The 14,594-nt window shown below is 39.6% G+C and overlaps 1 protein-coding gene across 5 annotated transcripts in view; it reads left to right on the forward strand.

The window, feature by feature from the left end:
- Nucleotides 1-14,594, forward strand: part of LOC108586781 (elongation factor-like GTPase 1) — a 51,668-nt gene that overhangs the window by 18,459 nt on the left and 18,615 nt on the right. For 2 of the 5 annotated variants that reach the window (XR_001904513.3, XR_001904510.2), the window contains one exon: nt 8,776-9,628. The exons of 2 other annotated variants lie outside the window; for them this stretch is intronic. The gene's annotated coding sequence lies outside the window, so the exon portion shown is untranslated. Of the gene's footprint in view, nt 1-6,327; nt 6,348-8,775; nt 9,629-14,594 lie in introns of those variants that run through there. One more of the 5 variants, XR_004185079.1, reaches the window with a different exon arrangement.

Genomic DNA, 14,594 nt, shown 5'->3' on the forward strand with positions numbered 1-14,594 from the left:
CCAGTGCGATGATGAGCATTTTTCATATGTGTCTGTTGGCTGTATGAATGTCTTCTTTGAGAAATGTCTGTTCATATCCTTGCCCACTTTTTGATGGGGTTGTTTGTTTTTTTCTTATAAATTTGTTTGAGTTCTTTGTAGGTTCTGGATATTAGCCCTTTGTCAGATGAGTAGATTGCAAAATTTTCTCCATTCTGTAGGCTGCCTGCTCACCTGGATGGTAGTTTCGTGCAGAAGCTCTTTAGTTTAATTAGATCCCATTGTCAATTTTAGCTTTTGCTGCCGTTGCTTTTGGTGTTTTAGACATGAAGTCTTTGCCCATGCCTATGTCCTGAATGGTACTACCTAGGTTTTCCTTCAGGGATTTTTATGGTATTAGGGTCTAACATTTAAGTCTCTAATCCATCTTGAATTAATTTCAGATAAGGAGGCGAAAGGATCCAGTTTCAGCTTTCACTTATGGCTAGCCAATTTTCCCCTAGCACCATTTATTAAATAGGGAATTTTTCCCCCATTTCTTGTTTTTCTAGGTTTGTCAAAGATCAGATGGCTGCATGTGTGGTATTATTTCTGAGGACTCTGTTCTGTTCCATTGGTCTATATCTCTGTTTTGGTACTGTACCATGCTGTTTTGGTTACTGTGTAGCCTTGTAGTATAGTTTTAAAGTCAGGTAGCGTGATGCCTCCAGCTTTGTTCTTTGACTTAGATTGTCTTGAGATGCGGCTCTTTTTTGGTTCCATATGAACTTTAAAGCAGTTTTTCCAATTCTGTGAAGAAACTCATTGGTAGCTTGATGGGGATGGCATTGAATCTATAAATTACCTGCAAAGTGGCCATTTTCAATGATATTGATTCTTCTTCCTATCCATGAGCATGGTATGTTCTTCCATTTGTTTGTGTCCTCTTTTATTTCACTGAGCAGTGGTTTGTAGTTCTCCTTGAAGAGGTCCTTTTACATCCCTTTGTAAGTTGGATTCCTAGGTATTTGATTCCTTTGAAGCAATTGTGAATGGAAGTTCATTCATGATTTGGCCCTTTTTGTGTTTGTCTGTTATTGGTGTATAAGAATGCTTGTGATTTTTGCACACACTTTGTATCCTGACTTTGCTGAAGTTGCTTATCAGCTTAAGGAGATTTTGGGCTGAGACAATGGGTTTTCTAAATATACAATCATGTCATCTGCAAACAGGACAATTTGACTTCTTTCTTTTCCTAACTGAATACCCCCTTGATTTCTTTCTTGCCCACTGCCCCAGCCAGAACTTCCAACACTATGTTGAATAGGAGGGTGAGAGAGGGCATCCTGTCTTGTGCCACAGTTTTCAAAGGAATGCTTCCAGTTTTTGCCCATTCAGTATGATATTGGCTGTGGGTTTGTCATAAATAGCTCTAAGTGATTTTAGATAATGCTCCATCAATCACCGAATTTATTGAGCCGCTTTTAGCATGAAGGCTGTTGAATTTTGTCAAAAGCCTTTTCTTGCATCTATTGAGGAGTTGGATCATGTGGTTCTTGTCTTTGGTTCTGTTTATATGCTGATTATGTTTATTGGATTTATGTATCGTTGAACTCAGCCTTGCATCCCAGGGATGAAGCCCACTTGATCATGGTGGATAAGCTTTTGATGTGTTGTTGAAACTGCTTGCCAGTATTTTATTGAGGATTTTTGCATCGATGTTCACTAGGATATATCTAAAATTTTTACAGGTTCTTGCCAGGCTTTGGTATCAGGATGATGTTGGCCTCATAAATGAGTTAGGGAGGATTCCCTTTTCTATTGATTGGAATAGTTTCAGAAGGAATGGTACCAACTCCTCCTTATACCTCTGGTAGAATTCAGCTGTGAATCCATCTGGTCCTGACTTTTTGGTTGGCAGGCTATTAATTATTGCCCTCAATTTCGTATTTCCTACTATTGGTCTATATATTCAGGGATTCAACTTCTTTCCTGGTTTAGTCTTGGAAGAGTGTAAGGTCCAGGAAATTATCCATTTCTTCTAGGTTTTCCAGTTTATTTCCATGGTGAGGTGTTTATAGTATTCTCTGATGGTAGTCATTTCTGTGGGGTCGGTGGTGATATCCCTTTATCATTTTTAATTAAGGCCGATTTGATTCTTCTCTTTTCTTCTTTATTAGTCTTGCTAGTGGTCTGTCAATTTTGATCTTTTCAAAAACCAACTCCTGGATTCATTGGATTTTTGGAGGGTTTTTGTGTCTCTATCTCCTTCAGTTCTGCTCTGATCTTAGTTATTTCTTTGCCTCTGCTAGCTTTGGAATGTGTTTTGCTCTTGCTTCTCTAGTTCTTTAATTCATGCTAGAGTGTCAATTTTGATCTTCCTGCTCTTGTGGGCATTTAGTGCCATAAATTTCCCTCTATACACTGCTTTAAATGTGTCCCAGAGATTCTGGTGTATGTTGTATCTTTGTTCTCATTGGTTTCAAAGAACATCTTTATTTCTGCCTTCATTTCGCTATGTACCCAGTAGTCATTCAGAGCAGGTTGTTCAGTTTCATGTAGTTGAGCCAATTTTGATTGAGTTTCTTAGTCCTGAGTTCTAGTTTGATTGCACTGTGGTCTGAGAGACAGTTTGTTATAATTCTTGCTCTGTACATTTGCTGAGGAGTGCTTTCATCTACCATGTGGTCAATTTTGGAGTAAGTACGATGTGGTGCTGAGAAGAATGTATATTCTGTTGATTTGGGGTGAGAGTTCTATAGATTTCTATTAGGTCTGCTGGCTGCAGAGATGAGCTCAATTCCTGGATATCCTTGTTAACTTTCTCTTACGATCTGTCTAATGTTGACAGTGGATACAGTTCCCCACACATGCATGGGAGTCTAAGTCTCTTTGTGTCTCTAAGGACTTGCTTATGAATCTGGGTGCTCCTGTATTGGGTGCATATATATTTAGGATAGTTAGCTCTTCCTGTTGAATTGATCCCTACCATTATGTAATGGCCTTCTTTGCCCTTTTGATCTTTGATGGTTTAAAAGTCTGTTTTATCAGAGACTAGTATTGCAACCCCTGCTTTTTTTTGTTCTCCATTTGCTTGGTAAATCTTCCTCCATCCCTTTTATTTTGAGCCTATGTATGTCTCTGCGGTGAGATGGGTCTCCTGAATACAGCAGACTGATAGTCTTGGACTCTTTATCCAGTTTTGCCAGTCTGTGTCTTTTAATTGAGCATTTAGTCCATTTACATATTTAAGGTTAAGATTGTTATGTGTGAACTTGATCCTGCCATTATGATATTAACTGGTTATTTTGTTTGTTAGTTGATGCAGTTTCTTCTTAGCCTTGATAGTCTTTACATTTGGCATGTTTTTGCAATGGCTGGTACCGCTGTTCTTTTCCATGTTGAGTGCTTCCGTCTCTTTGTAAGGCAGGCCTAGTGGTGACAAAATTCTAAGCATTTGCTTATCTGTAAAGGATTTTATTTCTCCACTTATGAAACTTAGTTTGGCTGGATATGAAATTCTGGGTTGAAAATTTTTCTTTAAGAATGTTGAATATTGGCCCCATTCTCTTCTCTGGCTTGTAGAGTTTCTGCCGAGAGACCAAGCCAGAGTCTGATGGGCTTCCCTTTGTGGGTAACCCGACTTTCTCTCTGGCTGCCCTTAAGATTTTTCTCTCATTTCCACTTTGGTGAATCTGGTACTATGTGTCTTGAGTTGCTCTTCTCCGAGAGTATCTTTGGCGCTCTCTGTGTCTCCCCGGATTTGAATGTCATTCGCCCTGCTAGGTTGGGGAAGTTCTCCGATGATATCCTGAAGAGTGCGTTTTCCAACTGGTTCCATTTTCCCCTCACTTTCAGGCACCCCAATCAGACGTAGATTTTATCTTTTACATAATCCCATACTCTTGCAGGCTTTGTTCATTTCTTTTTCTTCTTTTTTCTTTTGTTTCTCTTTCTCGGCTTCATTTCATTCATTTGATCCTCAATCGCTGATACTTTCTTCCAGTTGATCGAGTCAGTTACTGAAGCTTGTGCATTTGCCCACCGCATTTCTCGTGGTCATGGTTTTCTATATCTCTTTTATTTCGGCTTATGACCTTCTGCATTAATTACTCTAGTCACACTTTCCACTTTTTTTTCAAGATTTTGTATTTCTTTGCACTGGGTACGTAATTCTTTTAGCTCTGAGAAATTTGATGGACTGAAGCCTTCTTCTCTCATCTCACAAAGTCATTCTCCTCATTCAGCTTTTGATCCGTTGTTGGCGATGAGCTACGCCTCCTCCTTGCCGGGGAGATGTGCTCTTATTTTTGACTTCCAGCTTTTCTGCCCTGCTTTTCCCATCTTTGTGGTTTTATCTGCCTCTGGTCTTTGATGATGGTGATGTACTGCCGGTTTTATGTAGGTGTCCTTCCTGTTTGATAGTTTTCCTTCTAACAGTCAGGACCCTCAGCTGTAGGTCTGTTGAGATTGCTTGAGGTCCACTCCAGACCCTGTTTGCCTGTATCAGCAGCAGAGGGCTGCAGAAGATAGAAATATTTCTGAACAGCCAGTGTACCTGTCTGATTCTGCTTTGGAAGCCTCAGGGGTGTACTCCACCCTGTGAGGTGTGGGGTGTCAGACTGCCCCTCTAGTGGGGATGTCTCCGTTAGGCTATCAGGGTCAGGGACCCACTTGAGCGAGGCAGTCTGTCCCTTCTCAGATCTCAACCTCCTGTTGGGAGATCCACTGCTCTCTCAAAGCTGTCAGACAGTCAAGCTTATGCCTGCAGAGGTTTCTGCTGCTTTTGTTGTTGTTGTTGTTGTTGTTGTTGTGTAGCTGTGCCCTGTCCCCAGAGGTGGAGTCTACAGACAGGCAGGCTTGAGCTGCTGTGAGCTCCACTTAGTTGGCCTCCCAGCAGCTTTGTTTCATCTACTTAAGCCTCAGCAATGGCGTGGCTTCCTCCCCCAGCCCTGTTGCTGCCTTTATGGGTAGATCATGACGCTGTGCTAGGCAATGAGGGAGGCCTCATGGGACCTCCCCGCCAGTGTGGGATATGATCTCCGGCGTGCCTGTTGCTTAAAGGGCACACAGTGGTTACCTGGATTTTCTCCAGGTGTTGTGTGTCCCAGTTCCTGGCTAGGAAAAGGATCTCCTTCCCCTGGCGCTTTCCCAGGTGAGGCGATGCCTCGGCCTGCTTCAGCTCTCGCTGGTCGGGCTGCAGCAGCTGACCAGCACAGATCGTCTGGCACTCCCCAGTGAGATGAACCCAGTACCTCAGTTGAAAATGCGGAAATCACTGGTCTTCTGTGTCGCTGGCGCTGGGAGTTGGAGACTGGAGCTGTTCCTATTCGGCCATCTTGCTCCGCCCCCAACAACTCTTTTTCTTAATGTTGGTTTGTCTGCAAGTGTTTTCAAATTGTTGCAAACCTCCAAAAAAATTTCAATGTATTTATTGAAAAAAATCCACATGTTAAGTGGACTCACAGTTTAATCAAGCACTTAGAGTTCACAAGTTTCTCACTTGATAATCTTGTATTTTTTATTTCAAGTGTGGTATAGTAGTAAGAATATTGATATTTATCAGCCATAGTTTTCCCTTTTGTAAAATGGGAATACTAATAGACACTGTAATTTGTTGAGTGCTTTTTGCCAGATGCCTTACTTTTGTCTGTATCTTCCAAAGCAGCCCTAAAGCAAAATGGGCATTGTTACCCTATTTTATGAGGAAAGACACTCATACACTACTAACTTACTCAAAAGTTACACATTGAGTGTCTAACAGGGCCATGCTTGTCTGATTCCATATGTTCATTCTATTATGCTCTTGTCTGTTACATAGGAATATTGTGAGGATCAAAGAACATGTGAAAACAAAGCCTAGTTACAATAATAAGCACACCAGTGCTAACTTGGGCAAAAGATAAGGATACAGAGCTGTCTAAGAGACTCCCAAAGGCAGGATGAGATTGGACTGGGAACTAGAAAACCATTTTGGACCCCTAAAGTGGTATTGTCTGCCATCTGTACATCATTCTCTTACAGCTCTTACTGCTGCTTTTCCTGTCAGTTACCCCATAGCTCCAGGTATTACATGTTAACATGTTAACTGTTCCAGATCCATGTAGAGAGAACCAATCAGATTCATGGGGCATGATCATCAATACAAACATGGGTGTTGAGAGCTTACTCAATCAGGAAGGAGATCTTGGAGATCAGAGTTAGCTGGCTTCACATCATGGAAATTGTCGGACAAAACTGAAATGCCCTGAAATTTTAATTTTTAAAATATATGTAATGAATTGGCATATGATAGATAATTGTGGCTATTTAGTCTTTACCAAATGCTTTGTTTCCATCTTGTTCATTTTTATTTTTTATTTTTTTAAGAGACAATCTTGCTATTTTGCCCAGGCTGAACTTGAACTCCTGGGCTCAACCCTTCTGCCTCAGCCTCCTGAGTAGCTGGGATCATAGGCATGTGCCACTGCTCCTGGCTCTTCCATCTCAATCTTAGGATGTAGTTACTATTTTCATTTTATAAATAAGAAAATAGAAGCTCAAAGAAGATGGGTAGTTTCCCCGAGGTCATCCTGTTAGTAAGTGGCAGAATAAAGTTACAAACCTAGGTTTTATTGGTCACCACCCACAGTGCCGGGCACTGGCGGTAGAGCAGTGAACAAAAGGTCTGTTGGTTTGTCTGAAGCTCTCAACCTTGATTCTGCATAGACTCAGTGGAATTCCCAAGGTCACTCAACCAGTTAAGATCAGAGCCAGCTCTTCTGTTTGACCAGTATATTATTTTCACCACACTGTATCTGCTTCTCAGTCACCAAAAGCACCTGCTAAAATGATATATATAGACTGATTAGGGGACTTCCAACCTAAGATTGCCCTGGAAACTTAATTCTTATCTTGGCTCATCTCTTCAAAACAGATGCCTCTTTTGTTGGTGACCTCAGATACACTGTTCAGAAGTACTCAAAGTATTCATTCTTTTGCCTCAGATTTGAGAGCCACCCTAGCATTTTAATGAGTTCAGCAAGCCAGCCCTGCATTTCTAAACCCTTTCCAGAAGTCCAACCTTACTTACTTTGACGACATTGGCTTTTCAAAAAATTACTATTTTTTTTAGAGGTGGGGGTCTCACTATGTTACCCATTTGGAGTATAATGGCTATTCACAGGCACAATTAGGGTGCACTACTGCTGTGAACTCCAGGACTCAAACCATCTTCCTGCCACAGCCTCCTGAGTACCTGGGACTATAGGTGCAAGCCACCATGCCCAGTTGACATTAGCTTTATATACTTAATATTTCCTCAGTAACCGTTTATGTCTTATTTGGCACCTGCGAAACCCTCTTCACTGATTACACCAGTTTAAAGGTGTAATTTACTCCAAGTCACCTGCCTTTATCCATGGAGTATTCAAGTTTCTTTCAGAATGAGAATTTGGAGGGTGATTATAGAAATATAAAACCAGGCAGGGCATGGTGGCTCACGCCTTGTAATCGCAGCACTTTGGGAGGCCAAGGCGGGTGGATCATAAGGTCAGGAGTTTGAGACCAGCCTGGCCAACACAATGAAACCCCATCTCTATTAAAAATACAAAAATTAGCCAGGCATAGTGGCGCATGCTTGTAATCCCAGCTACTCAGGAGACTGAGGCAGGAGAATCTCTTGAACCCGGGAGGTGGAAGTTGCAGTGAGCTGAGATCACGCCACCGCCCTTCAGCCTGAGAGACAGAGTGAGACTGTCAAAAAAGAAAAGGAGGAGAAGGAGAAGGAGAAGGAGGAAGGAGGAAAGAGGAAAGAGGAAAGAGAAAGAGGAAGAGGAAAGAAGAAAGAAGAAGAAATACAAAACCAACTATCTATAGTAGACAGTTTATTCCCCAGAAAGCTTTTTAGGCTGAAAATGTTTCTATAGATTTCAGAGTTCCTTCTGATAGCTAAAATTTGTTTCTGTATAACAACAGAGTAGTGCCCTTTAAGCCAGTTCAGTGCACATTAAATGGCTGTACTTAGAATTATGAATCTGAGGCTTGTGCAGTGAGGCTGTAGCTCTCTGGAGTCAGTTGGCCAAGTGGGATTCCTGAGGACTGAGCAAACACACGCACAGCAGGATTTTGTCCTAAGTTTTCTTAGGCATCTTATCCAAAAACACCATTACTTGAATTTCCCAGCTTTGTTTTACAGAGAGACTTCCTTGCTATGTGTACTCCCACCTCTGTACGTCACATCATTTTCTCAGAGGAAGTACAGTGTAAAATAATAACCAGCATTTGTAGGGCACTTCTTGTGGGCCTTCTTGGGCAAATAGACATTCTCATGGAATGATCTAAAATTGTTAAGTTCTTGCACTTGCTCTGAAGTCATTTATAATCTAATTGCTGGTCTTCCTGGTATGAACAAAGTTGTTTGCTTGTTAATAAATTCCTACCATATACCCAGAGTTGTAGTGTTTTTTCTATTTAGCTAGGGAAAACACTAAAGAGTTTTCTAATAAGGAAGAATGATCTGAGTGTCTACCTGCTTTGGAAAAGATGTCTGCTGTGGATAGGAAATGATTTTGTATCCAAAAATCCTAGTTCTAATTTGGAGTGTTGTAAAGATCTGGGCAGTAAATGCTAGAGAATGGGATTAATGAAAGGTGATAGTGTTCTGCATGCCTTTGAATAATTAATTTTTACTACATTTTGACTAGCCTGCAACAAAGTAGGTTAAGTGCTGTACTTTTACGGAAGTCCGTGTACAAGTCTGTGCCTTACAATGCTCAAGTGGTTGCTTACTAACCAATGGAAATAAATGACTGTTGTTTCCACAAAATTGCTTCACAGATTCTAAATGCTGTCTCTGGGACACTGGATTCTGTGCCCTTCAAGATAAATTCCATAATCAAGGGCCTGGCCCTGAATAGATTGGAGCCCAAAAATCTCACTGAAGCAAACAGATAACAGGCCAGTGAAGAATCGGAGACAAACACTCCTGGAATAGGAATCCACTACTCACCTTTATTTTAAATTGATATATAGAAATTACTATTATTAAAAAACGCACACATTTTAAGTGTTAAGTTTGATGTTTTGACAATTGTATACGTCTGTGTAATAACTACCAATAGAAGATATAAAACATTAAAATTCACCCAGAAAGTTCTCAAGTACATTTAAATCACCCCTGAGCACCTCCCTACTCCAGTGATCACTTCCTAATTTTTATCACTAAAGATTTGCTTTACCTGCTTTTGGATTATATATAAATGGCATCATATTATAATGTACTCTTTTGCATCTGGCTTCTTTCACTGATAATGCTTTAAAGACATCCATATTGTATGTTTCAGGATTACTCTTTATTGCTGAGTAGTATTTCATTCTGTAAATATACCACAATTTGTTTATTCATTTTCCTAGTGAAGGACTTTTAGGTTGTTTCCAGTTTGGGGCAGTTATGAATAAGGATGCTATCGATGTTCTTACACAGACTTTTGTTTTTGTTTTTTTTGTGGATATATGTTCTCATCTCTCTTGGATAAATAACAGTAGAAAATTACTGGGTCATACGGTAAGTGCATGTTTATTAGAAACTGCCCTCTTCAAGGACTTCATGTCTAAAACACCAAAAGCAACAGCAACAAAAGCCAAAATTGACAAATGGGATCTCATTAAACTAAAGAGCTTCTGCACAGCAAAAGAAACTACCATCAGAGTGAACAGGCAACCTACAGAATGGGAGAAAATTCTTGCAATCTACTCATCTGACAAAGGGCTAATATCCAGAACCTACAAAGAACTCAAACAAATTTACAAGAAAAAAACAAACAACCCCATCAAAAAGTGGGCAAAGGATATGAACAGACATTTCTCAAAAGAAGACATTCATACAGCCAACAGACACATGAAAAAATGCTCATCATCACTGGCCATCAGAGAAATGCAAATCAAAACCACAATGAGATACCATCTCACACCAGTTAGAATGGCAATCATTCAAAAGTCAGGAAACAACAGGTGCTGGAGAGGATGTGGAGAAATAGGAACACTTTTACACTGTTGGTGGGATTGTAAACTAGTTCAACCATTATGGAAAACAGTATGGTGATTCCTCAAGGATCTAGAACTAGAAGTACCATATGACCCAGCCATCCCATTACTGGGGATATACCCAAAGGATTATAAATCATGCTGCTATAAAGACACATGCACACGTATGTTTATTGCGGCACTATTCACAATAGCAAAGACTTGGAATCAACCCAAATGTCCACCAATGACAGATTGGATTAAGAAAATGTGGCACATATACATCATGGAATACTATGCAGCCATAAAAAAGGATGAGTTTGTGTCCTTTGTAGGGATATGGATGCAGCTGGAAACCATCATTCTTAGCAAACTATCACAAGAACAGAAAACCAAACACCGCATGTTCTCACTCATAGGTGGGAACTGAACAATGAAATCACTTGGACTCGGGATGGGGAACATCACACACCGGGACCTATCATGGGGAGGGGGGAGTGGGGAGGGATTGCATTGGGAGTTATACCTGATGTAAATGACGAGTTGATGGGTGCTGACGAGTTGATGAGTGCAGCACGCCAACATGGTACAGGTATCCATATGTAACAAACCTGCACGTTATGCACATGTACCCTAGAACTTAAAGTATAATAATAATTAAAAAAAAAAAAAAAAAGAAACTGCCCTCTTGTTCTCCAAAGTGGTTTCATCATTTTGTACTCCCATCAGTGATGTATGAGAGTTGCAGTTGCTTTACATGTCTGTCAACATTTACATTGTCAGTGTTTTTTATATTAGCCATTTTAGCACATATGAAATAATTGATTTTAATTTACATTTCCCTGATGATTAATGATGTTGAGCACTTTTTCATATGCTTATTTTTCACTTGTATATCTTTCATGGAGTGTCTTTCATGTCTTTTCTGATTTTAAAGTTGGGAGTCTTTTTATTGTAGGTATTCTTTGTATTCTGGGTATAAATCCTTTGATGGATAGATATGCTATGATTTTTTTAAAAGACTCTGTGTATTCACTTATTGGGATCTTTTTATGAACAAATTTTTTTGATAAAATCGACTTTATCAGTTTTTTATTTTATGGGTTTATGACCTCTAAGTCACAAAGAACATATTTTCTTCTAGAAGTTTTATGGTTTAGGATTTTATATTTAGGTCTATGATCCGTCTCAAATCAATTTTTGTGAACAGAATGAGGTTTAGTTTTTTTCAACATGGATATACAGTTGTTTCTAGTAAGTCTTTAAACTAGTAAATCCTTCCCTTTTGTTCTTTTTCAAGATTGCTTTGGTTATTCTCGATACTTTGTCATAGAAGTTTTATAATTAGCTCATCTTGTTTTTCAAACTTAGCTGTGCTGGGTGAGCTGTGTTCATGACACTGCATTCCAGCTTGTGTGACAGCAAGACCCTGTCTAAAAAAAAACAAAAACAAAAAACAAAAAACAAACTGCTAGAATCTTGATATGGGGTTTTGTTGAGTCTATACGTCTATTTAGAATGAAAATTTTAATAGTATTGAGTCAGCTAATCCATGAACACATTATGTCTTGTCATTTATTTAGGTATTAATTTTTTTCTCAGCAATGTTTTGTAGCTTCCCTTGCATAAGACTTGCATATCTTACATTGGACTTTTTCTTAAGCATTTGATTTTTTAAATATTTTAAATTTTCTTTCTTTCTTTTTTTTTTTTTTTAGACGGAGTTTTACCTTTGTTGGGTAGGCTGGAAAGCAGTGGCATGATCTTGGTTCACTGCAACCTCTGCCTCCCAGGTTCAAGCGATTCTTCTGCCTCAGCCTCTTGAGTAGCTGGGATTACAGGAATGCACCACCATGCCCGGCAAATTTTTGTAGTTTTAGTAGAGACAGGGCTTCATCATGTTGGTCAGGCTGGTCTCGATCTCCTGACCTCGTGATCCGCCCATCTTGGCCTCCCAAAGTGCTGGGATTACAGGCATCAGCCACTGTGCCCAGCTAATTTTCATTTTTAAGTTGTTTGTTGCTAGCATCTAGAAATACAATTGATTTTTTGTTTGTTTAGAGTTGAGTCTCGCTGTGTTGCCCAGGTTGGTCTCAAACTCCTGAGCTCAAGGGATCCTCCTGCCTCAGCCACCCAAGTAGCTGGGACTTTAGGCATGTGCCAGTGTGCCTGGCTGATTTTTGTATGCTAATCTTCAATCATGCCAACTTGATAAATTCATTTATTCTAGAAATAGTTCTTGCATATTCCATACAGTTTTATATTAAATACATACACAACAGTCTAGTCTGCAAATAATGTTTTTACTTCTTTTTCTGACTTTCTGATTTTATGACTATTCTTCTTCTTCTTTTTTTTTTTTTTTTTTTTGCCTTTCTGCACTGGCTACAATATCTAGTGCAACATTTAACGTGTGGTGAGCACAGACACCTTTCCTTGTTCTCTCAATCTTAGGGATAAAGGTCTTAATGTTTCATCACTAAGTATAATGTTAATTGTAAGTTTTTCATAGACCAGCCCAAAGAAGTTCCTTTCTATTCCTAGTTTGTTGAGTTTTTATTAGGCAGGGTTTTTAAATTTTGTGAGTTGCATTTTTAGCTTCTAATAAGATTATTACGTATTTCTCTTTTTTATTTTGTTAAGTTGATATATTATAGGGGTTGGAAAACAAGTGGGGCCCATGGGCCAGATCCAGCCCATGGACAGTTTTGCTGTTGTTGTTTTAGAGACAGTCTTACTCTGTTGCTCAGGCTGCCAGGCTGGAGTGCAATGACTCGATCATAGCTCACTGCAGCCTTGAGCTCCTGGACTCAAGCGACCCTCCCGCCTCAGCCTCCTGAGTAGCTGTGTCTTCAGGTGCATGTCACCACACCAGGCAAATGTAAGAAATTTTTTGTGGGTCTTGCTGTGTTGCCCATGATGGTGTCAAACTCCTGGCCTCAAGCACTCCTCCTGCCTTGGCCTCCCAAAGTGCTGGTATTAGAGGTGTGAGCCAGCACACTCGGCTCCCATGGACTGTTTTTGTTTTTGTTTTCAGACAGGGTCTCTGTCACCCAGGCTGGAGTGTGGTGGCATGAACGTGGCTCACTGCAGCCTCAACTTTCTCGGCTCCAGCGATCATCCTGCCTCAGCCTCCTGAGTAGCTGCAACCACAAGTATACGCCACTATACCTGGCTAATTTTTCTTTTTCTTTTTTGCAGACATGGAGCCTTGATATGTTGCCCAGATTGATCTGGAACTCCTAGGCTCAAGTGATCCTTCTGCCTTGCCCTCCGAAAGTGTTGGCATTACAGGCATGAGACACAGTGGCCAGCCTATTGCAGTGGTTTTTTTCTTTTCTGTTTTTTTGTTTCTGTTTTTGTTTTTTTTGAGACTGACTCTTGCTCTGTCGCCCAGGGTGGAGTGCAATGGTGCGATCTGCAACCTCCACCTCCCAGGTTTAAGTGATTCTCCTGCCTCAGTCTCCCAAGTAGGTGGGATTATAGGCACATGTCACCAAGCCCAGCTAACTTTTATATTTTTAGTAGAAATAGGGTGTCACCATATTGGCCAGGCTGGTCTCGAACTCCTGACTTTAGGTGACCTGCCCGCCTTGGCCTCCCAAAGTGCTGGGATTACAGGTGTGAGCCACTGCACCTGGCCCTATTGCAGTTTTTAATATACATGAGTTCTCTCAGCTTTTGTCTATCAGAGAATGTCCCTACTTTTATTTTCGAGGGGTATTTTAGTTGGATAATAGGACTCTATGTTGACCTTTTATTTCTTCTTTCAGTACTTTAAAGAAGTTATTTTATTGTACTCAGGCCTCATTTGTTTCTGGTGAGAAGTCATTCATCATTTTAATTTTTATTTCCCTTTCCATAATGTGTGGTTGTTCTCAATGGCTACATCTGTGCATTATATTTACTTTTCAGCAGATTGACTAGGTATGTCTAGGGATGTTTTTCTTTTTATAGAGTTTACTGAACTTCTTGGATCTATGTTTGTGTCTTTCATTAATACTGGTTCTTTCTTGGCCATTATATGTTTACATTTTTCTCTCGTCTCATACTCTCTTGCTTCTCTTCTTTGGAGATTCTAGTTATATGTATATTAGATGATTTGATATAAACCTACAGATCTCAGATGATTTTTCCTCTGCCCTTTTTCCTTTTGGTTTTCAGTTTGGATACTTTCCATTTAACCATCTTTAAGTTTTTTGATGCTTTCCAATGTTAACCTGTTAAACTTGTTTATTGAATTCTCCATTAAAAGATTTTTATTTTTAGTTATTTATGGATACATAGTTGCACTGAATTATTCATTTCTAATATTTTTATTTCTAGCGTTTCATTATATTTGTATAGTTACAATTTTCTGCTGAAATTTCCTACTACTTCATGCATGTTTTCCACATTTTCCACTCTACTTTTCAGCATTTTAATCAGTTATTTTATTGGTTTTTTTCCTTTTTTTTTTCTTTTAATCAGTTATTTTAAAGATCCAAACTGATAATTCAACATCTGGGTCTTTTCTAGTTCTGCTTCTATTGAGCCCTTCCTTTCCCTTACCATGAATCTTATTTTCTTGCTTTTGCATATCTTGTATATTTGATTGGATGATGGACGTTTTATATTGGGGAAAAAAAGAGAAA

The sequence above is a fragment of the Papio anubis genome, chromosome 7, assembly GCF_008728515.1.
Source record: "Papio anubis isolate 15944 chromosome 7, Panubis1.0, whole genome shotgun sequence".
NCBI lineage: Eukaryota > Metazoa > Chordata > Mammalia > Primates > Cercopithecidae > Papio > Papio anubis.